This window comes from Rutidosis leptorrhynchoides, chromosome 10 (genome assembly GCF_046630445.1).
Source record: "Rutidosis leptorrhynchoides isolate AG116_Rl617_1_P2 chromosome 10, CSIRO_AGI_Rlap_v1, whole genome shotgun sequence".
In the NCBI taxonomy this organism is placed as follows: domain Eukaryota; kingdom Viridiplantae; phylum Streptophyta; class Magnoliopsida; order Asterales; family Asteraceae; genus Rutidosis; species Rutidosis leptorrhynchoides.
This window is the reverse complement of record NC_092342.1, coordinates 253,099,647-253,107,636: the sequence shown is the minus strand read 5'-3', so window position 1 is coordinate 253,107,636 and position 7,990 is coordinate 253,099,647.

Genomic DNA, 7,990 nt, shown 5'->3' with positions numbered 1-7,990 from the left:
AACATCTTCTAATGTAAACCACGACTGTGAGCACCCATCAAAACGCCACCTGCATCATTTAAACAAAAACAAATCAATTACTAAGTTTTTATTTCTATTACTCGATCATTATCACAACCTCAATTAAACCCTTGGCTACCATTAACCGGACCATCACCATCTTCAAACTAATGACTCCTAACTTCACTGCTTTGTTGCTGCTATGTTCTTGCTTCATTCGAAGACCTTCACCATCTATATACCGGCAACATAATCAAGCACATTACAACTAATAGGGTACGTTTTCTTATTTCTGATGGGAATAAAATATCAGACTATCCTTAATCACCATCATCCATATCTATCTATATCTCTAATCTACAGATATATTATATTCATGAGAAACACCTAGAGAAATCAAAAATCACCTCTTTCACAACCATCATCACCAAATCAGCACTACGACCAACTGCTGTTACACGATTATGCTTTCTATATCAATAAAGCTACCTGCATATATACAAACAATTACTGCCACTGCTTTGCTGCTGTTTTGACATCCTGGAACAACCATATTACCCTAAATCACTTTATGCACAAACTAACATCTTAAAACCAACACATATATAATTGCATACTTACATCACCAATTGAAAATACTATTGTTCGATCAAACCATTACAGAATCTGCAACTTCACTTTGTTGTTGATATTCCTACTGTTAACAAGAAAAACCATCGAAGAATACCTCTTAAATCTAATTGTTTCTGTTATAATGCCAACAAGACCCTGAATTGAATATGAAATAAAATGAACTACAACTTACACTTTCTTAGTCTCAGATCAAAGTGCACTTCAACTATCCATCATCAAATTGATGACATCATCTGGACGAAAGAGCGATACACATTCAAATCCACCAAACCTGTTAGTCAAACAGTAGATCATAAAAATCGAATTAGGGGTTTTGACATTAAGCACAAAAAGATCGAATAAAAACTCTCCTACTGTTATTAATCGTGTCAATCTGAATAAAATACAGAATGTTACAGAGGGATGAAGAAATTAAAAGATTATTAAAGAATCAATTACTTACATCACCAATTAATAAATCGATTGCTTGATTGCTGAATGAAGGATCATGATTATCGATGAGGATGGAGACGATGAAGAAGTTGAACCGGGTGGATAACAATCGATTAACCTGATACCCGTCGATGAATTTCCTTTGGATCTGATGATGATGATGATGATTGTCGATTGATCACTCGCGATAATATTTCCTCCTCTGCGTCCTTGATTCTGCTATCTCGATCTGTATAAGAGTTAAACAAATGCGTGATCTCTTTTATTAGGTATAAATAAATATAATTATTATTATTATTATTATTATTATTATTATTATTATTATTATATTATTATTATTATTATTATTATTATCATTATTATTATTATTATTATTATTATCATTACACATAAGGAAAATAGAATATATGAAAAAGTGTATTATGAAAATATTGTAAGTATTTCTTATTAATAGGTTATGACTACAAGTTATGTAAAGAATGATTATCATAAAACCATTTAATTATTTATTTTTTTATTTATTTTTATATAAGCTCAAATATATATTAATAAGTGTTTAACGTATTTAATTAACTATTTAACAATTAAAATATTAAAGATATATTGATATTGTTAAAAACTTAAGTTGATACGTTTTGTGTAAATATAATTAGATCTAATTCAATTTTTTTTTATCAATGTACTAATAATTATAAATAATTAAACATATTAATATTAATTATTGATTTAAAATGATCTAATAAGAAATTAACACTAATAGTTTACTATGATGATAAAAATAAATTGATAAACCTATTAAATTACTAACAGAACATATAATTTATTAAAACATTAAAACGGATATGAAAGTATAACTATATATATATATATATATATATATATATATATATATATATATATATATATATATATATATATATATATATATATATATATATATATATATATATATATATATATATATATATATATATATATATATATATAGCAGATGAAGTATGTATATAATACAAATAAGTAAGAATATTATATAATTAAAAGTTGTTTTATTACTATTTACAAGTTAATTATAGTATTTAATATATATAAATGATATAGGTTCGTGAATCCGAGGCCAACCCTGCATTGTTCAGTTTGTCTAATGTCGTCATATGTATTTTTACTACAAAATACATTAGGTGAGTTTCATTTGCCCTTTTTACTCTTTACGTTTTTAGGGTGAGAATACATGCAAATGCTTTATTAACTGTTTTACAATATTTATATGTGTGAGTTTCATTTGCTCCCTTTTACTCTTTACATTTTTGGGCTGAGAATACATGCAAATGCTTTATTAACTGTTTTGCAATATTTATATGCATGAGTTTCATTAATCCTTTTTTTTAAATGCTTTTGCAATATATATTTTGGGACTGAGAATACATGCGCTGTTTTTATAACTGTTTTACAAAATAGACACAAGTACGTGAAACTACATTATATGGTTGAATTATCGAAATCGAATATGCCCCTTTTTATTAAGTCTGGTAATCTAAGAATTAGGGAACAGACACCCTAATTGACGCGAATCCTAAAGATAGATCTATCGGGCCCAACAAGCCCCATCCAAAGTACCGGATGCTTTAGTACTTCAAAATTTATATCATGTCCGAAGGAGGATCCCGGAATGATGGGGATATTCTTATATGCATATTGTGAATGTCGATTACCAGGTGTTCAATCCATATGAATGATATTTTGTCTCTATGCATGGGACGTATATTTATGAGAACTGAAAACTGAAAATCTTGTGGTCTATTAAAATGATGGAAATGATTATTTATGTTAAACTAATGAACTCACCAACCTTTTGGTTGACACTTTAAAGCATGTTTATTCTTAGGTACGAAAGAAATCTTCCGCTGCGCAATTGCTCATTTTAAAGATATTATTCGGAGTCATTCATGACATATTTCAAAAGACGTTGCATTCGAGTCATTGAATCCATCAAGATTATTGTTAAGTCAATTATAGTTAGATATATATTATGAAATGGTATGCATGCCGTCAACTTTCGATGTAATGAAAGATTGACTTTTCAAAAATGAATGCAATGTTTGTAAAATGTATCATATAGAGGTCAAGTACCTCGCGATGTAATCCACTGTTGTGAATCGTTTATAATCGATATGGACTTCGTCCGGATAGATTAGGACGGGTCCTTTCACCAGCAACCTCGTCGCTCCTTGGTTTAAATCCCTCCGACAAATCACTATATTTATCTACTGAAGTCTCATCATGTACGCATCCGCATCTTGTAAAAAGAATTGCCATACCAATTACCGGGAATCAGTAAATCTGTATTTTGAGTCTCGCAACGTTTCCGCATCAACAGTTATATGTATCCATATAACATTTATCTCTTAGAACTATGATCTTCCATTCTGAGATTCTGAAAAGCACCCAGTCTGCGAATTAATACTCTGAATTTTGAAAAGTTGAATGAAGCAACAAAAACTGTAAACGACCTCAACAGCTAAAAGTTGATGATAAAGAATTGTATGTTGGCAAAGCTCAGAAAAAGTTTGAAACTGAAAAACTGATTGAGCAAACTATGAATGAGTCTCTGAACAAAACACAAGGACTAAACTTGTACATTAAGAATCCTGATGATTCTGTTTCTGATGAAATCTTTAGCGAATACCTTGCTTTTGACTCCAAAATCTTGCGGATAAATTTTCTTCACCATCCTTCGATAGTAGAAATTCCAAGATATTATCGTATCTTTAATTATAAATATCCTCCATATTTCTGAAGATATTTTCATAACTATTCTTATCTGAAATCCTTAATCTCTTCGTGCTATCAGTGTTACATCCTATAGAAACTGTTACTTTCTATATTCTGTAAACTTTTGAGCTTAACATATGAATGTTAATGAAGTAATGTTGGGAATTGATGCATGAGTTAGTATAATATAATGACACTTGATCAATGTGATTATACTATAGTAAGTCATGCTGAGTTTCTAATGGAATGTGATGATTCACAGATCATAACGTCATCATGTGCCATGTTACATAACTCTTTCATTATGCTTAACTTCTGAACATATCAAGAAAGTATATTCTTCATAATTCTATTCTCAGTGATTTTGGTAAGTTGACAAATTAAATCGTGCTAATACATTTTTTCTTATTTAGAACATGATATTTATCCGAAATTCCATACTTACGAATTCTGGACCATTACTTGCTTTACTAGAGGTCGAGAGGATAATAAAAAGGCAAAGAACTCTGAAATATAAAAGAGAATATAAAGCCCGATAACAACACATAAATTACAAACCGTGTATATCAATGTTTATTATAACATAAAGACACGGGAGAATTAAAAAAATTATAACCCCAAGGGTGAAGTAGAAGAAAACAGATTCCTCCGGTGGTAGTTGAAAAAGGAGAATGATTGTTGAGATAGTAAGGATAAGGACAAGAATCAGAACTTGATTAAGCATTTTCACAATTTTTTGAATTTGGGAATTGAGTATAGGAGTGGTAAAAATAATGGAACGGAAGAAGTTAATTTATAGTGAAATAATCGATTAAGAAATCAAGGTAGATTTCAGCATTTAATTAGAGAGATCCTAATTTCCTTAATCCCGAGGAAATCAGATCTTATTCAGATTTCAAAGATTTTCTTCAAATCCCTTGAACTCCGAAAATCAACCCTATCTACGTCAAAAGCTATGACGAAACTTTATTTCCTCATTTCACACTTTTGTGATAGCTTCACTCGTACTCTTCATATAAACGAATTGTTTTTATCTATATTACTCAGTGATGATAAAACTCTATTTATCAACTCATATTCGCCATGAAAACATTTTTATTGTTAGCCATGACGACCCCGATCAAATTTCGGGACGAAATTTCTTTAACGAGTAGGTACTGTGACGACCCGGAAATTTTTGACCAAATTTAAACTTAATCTTTATATGATTTCAACAAGATAAGCAAAGTCTATTAAACTGAGTCTCAAAATTTTGAACTGTTTCATATATACATTTGACTTTCGACCATTCTCGACGATTCATGAACAACTATTTGTAAATAGATACATGTATATTTAAATATATGTATATTTATGATAATTTGAAATATTATTTGAAATAATATATGATTTAATTGATGGAAATGAATATATAAAATAATATGCGATGTAATGAAAACTATATTTATAAATATATGGATATATATAATTATGTATATAAATATTACTGGTAAATATATAAAGTTATATTTGTTTAAAAATATATAATATATTTTTTTTAGTAATAAACTTGCTATTTTAAAACTGTTTATATATAGAAAGAGAATATATTAAAAATAAATGATTTCGAGCTTAATTAGTAAACGTCAGTAACACTCGGTTGAAGTTTTGTTGGTTTTAATATAGATATATTAAATATTCATGAAGGATTGAAATAAAAGTTGGACTGTAAATTGATTACGAAGATTTTAGATTTGTTAAAAATATTTTTACCTTTTTAAGTTTAAATATTAGCACTCTGTATATATTAATTAGAACAGAAAATGAATAATTATAGAACCTTTTTTATCAGGTTTTGAACAGTTAATGACTGAAATAATTAAATATATTTAAGCTAAAAATTTGAGATTTTTAGGAACACTTTTATACGTTAACTGTTTAGCAATGGACACGCACCGTGAAAATCATCGGTAGAAGAAGCCAAATCACCTGATGGCTTTGCTATTTGAGTATTGTTCCATCCTTTTCCACATGATAAACTTTTATTATATTATAATAATAATATTATTATTATATATTATATATATTAAATATTATATATCTAATTATATATGTATATATAATTCTATGCATATATATCGCAGGATATGCATATACATAGAAAACATTCACCAGCCACTTCAATCTTGATCCCTGCCATTGTACTAGCGGTTGTCACCATCGCTGCAACTGTCAGCCACCGCCACACCACCCTTGCCACCTTACAACTTCCACCTATCTCCTCTCTCTATCTTACATATTTTTTTTTATCCTGAACAATCACCAACCAAAGCCATTAGAGAATTTCAGTTTCCATTGTGTTTGTTGCTGTTTTCTGTCAACATGAACAAGATTTTCACCACAGCCCAACCACTATGAACCACCATCTAAAACAACCAACACCTTAATTATGAATCCCATCACAACCCATCACCTCACGGCCACTCTCCCCACCGTGAACCTTCACCGTATACCACCCCAAATCACCACCACCTGCATCGACCTTCTTTCACCACTATTCATCACCCTAAAGTGCCACACCATCATCACCAACTTCTATAATCTCTGTTTTAGTTTCAGCTTGGTACGTTGGATAAATGATCTTGCTATCTGTTTTCTTGCTTATGATTTTGTTTCAACTATGGACGTCTAACAAACAGAAACATATATGATGACAATTTGATTATGATATTAATGGATATATGATGGTTATGATAGATGAGATATCGATGATATAACTGCCCTACTTCATTTATTTTCTTTCTTTCTTTTTAAACGATGATAATGAAGACAATAATGAAGCAAGGCGACGCAAGTAAGATAAATGATGATGATAGTATTCACGGTGATAAACAGTAGACGATCCAAGAAGATGATGATGGGATATGATGAAAACGATGAATAGTTTTGGGTTTGATTTTAGAAGAAGAAGAAAATAAAAACGAGTTATATAAATTTTCAGTTAGTAGATAAAACAGAAATGAAGGGAATGGATGAGCGGTTAGAGGAGTAGTCTTTAAACAATAGGTCCTGAGTTCGATCCTAGCTTGCAGCAGTTTTTTTTATTTTAACAGTTGGGCCAGAAACCTGCTGTTGGGCCGAGTCCCTTTCCTCTTGTTGGGCCGTATTAAGTATAGGTGGGCTGTGTTAATTCGTTGGCCCAAGAAGCCATCATATGTGCTGTACGAAGACTAATACCATGATGAAGATATATGTGGATGTTGTATTATGAAGATAGTAGAAATATAGGTTAAATAATTTAGGATACAAGTTAACACAGAAAAGTATCAACAGAGGGACGGTTGGGTGTGTTTGGGTGGAACGAGAGGTCGCGAGTTCGAGCCTGGGTGGAGACAATTTATTTTCTATTTGGAAGCTTTTTCTTTTAAAGGTAGTTTTATGATTATTAATATTATTATTATTATTATTAACATTATTGATATTATTGTTGTAATTATTATTGTTAAGAAGATCATTATTAGTAAAAGTATTATTATTATTAATTTGAAAACAATACAAATTATTATTATTTTCATTAACATTAGCATTAATATCATTTATTATTATTATTATTATTAGTATTATTATTATTATTATTATTATTATTATTATTATTATTATTATTATTATTATTATTATTATTATTATTATTATTATTATTATTAACATAAATATCATTATTAACAATATCATTTTTATTATTAACATTATCATTATTAAAATAGTTATTATTATTAGTAAATAATTATTTTCAAAACTATCATTTTAACAAATAAACGTTTGATATATAAAAATATTCTAACTACATATACTATAACTATATTAATAATACATATACATTATATATTAAACATAATAACATTATTTACATAAAAATTTACATATAACAAATTTTTAATTTAACAATATAATACTAATTATATAGATATATATGTATTAGTATAACTATATGTATGAATATTGATTATTTTACAAAATAACTGTATATAAATTATAACTGAAAATATAAATAAAGATATATAATTATATAACTACAACATTTAATATATATATAAATATTATATAGAAGGAATTATGTGATTATATGTGTTAATATATATACTTGATATAGGTTCGTGAATCCTAGGCCAATCCTACA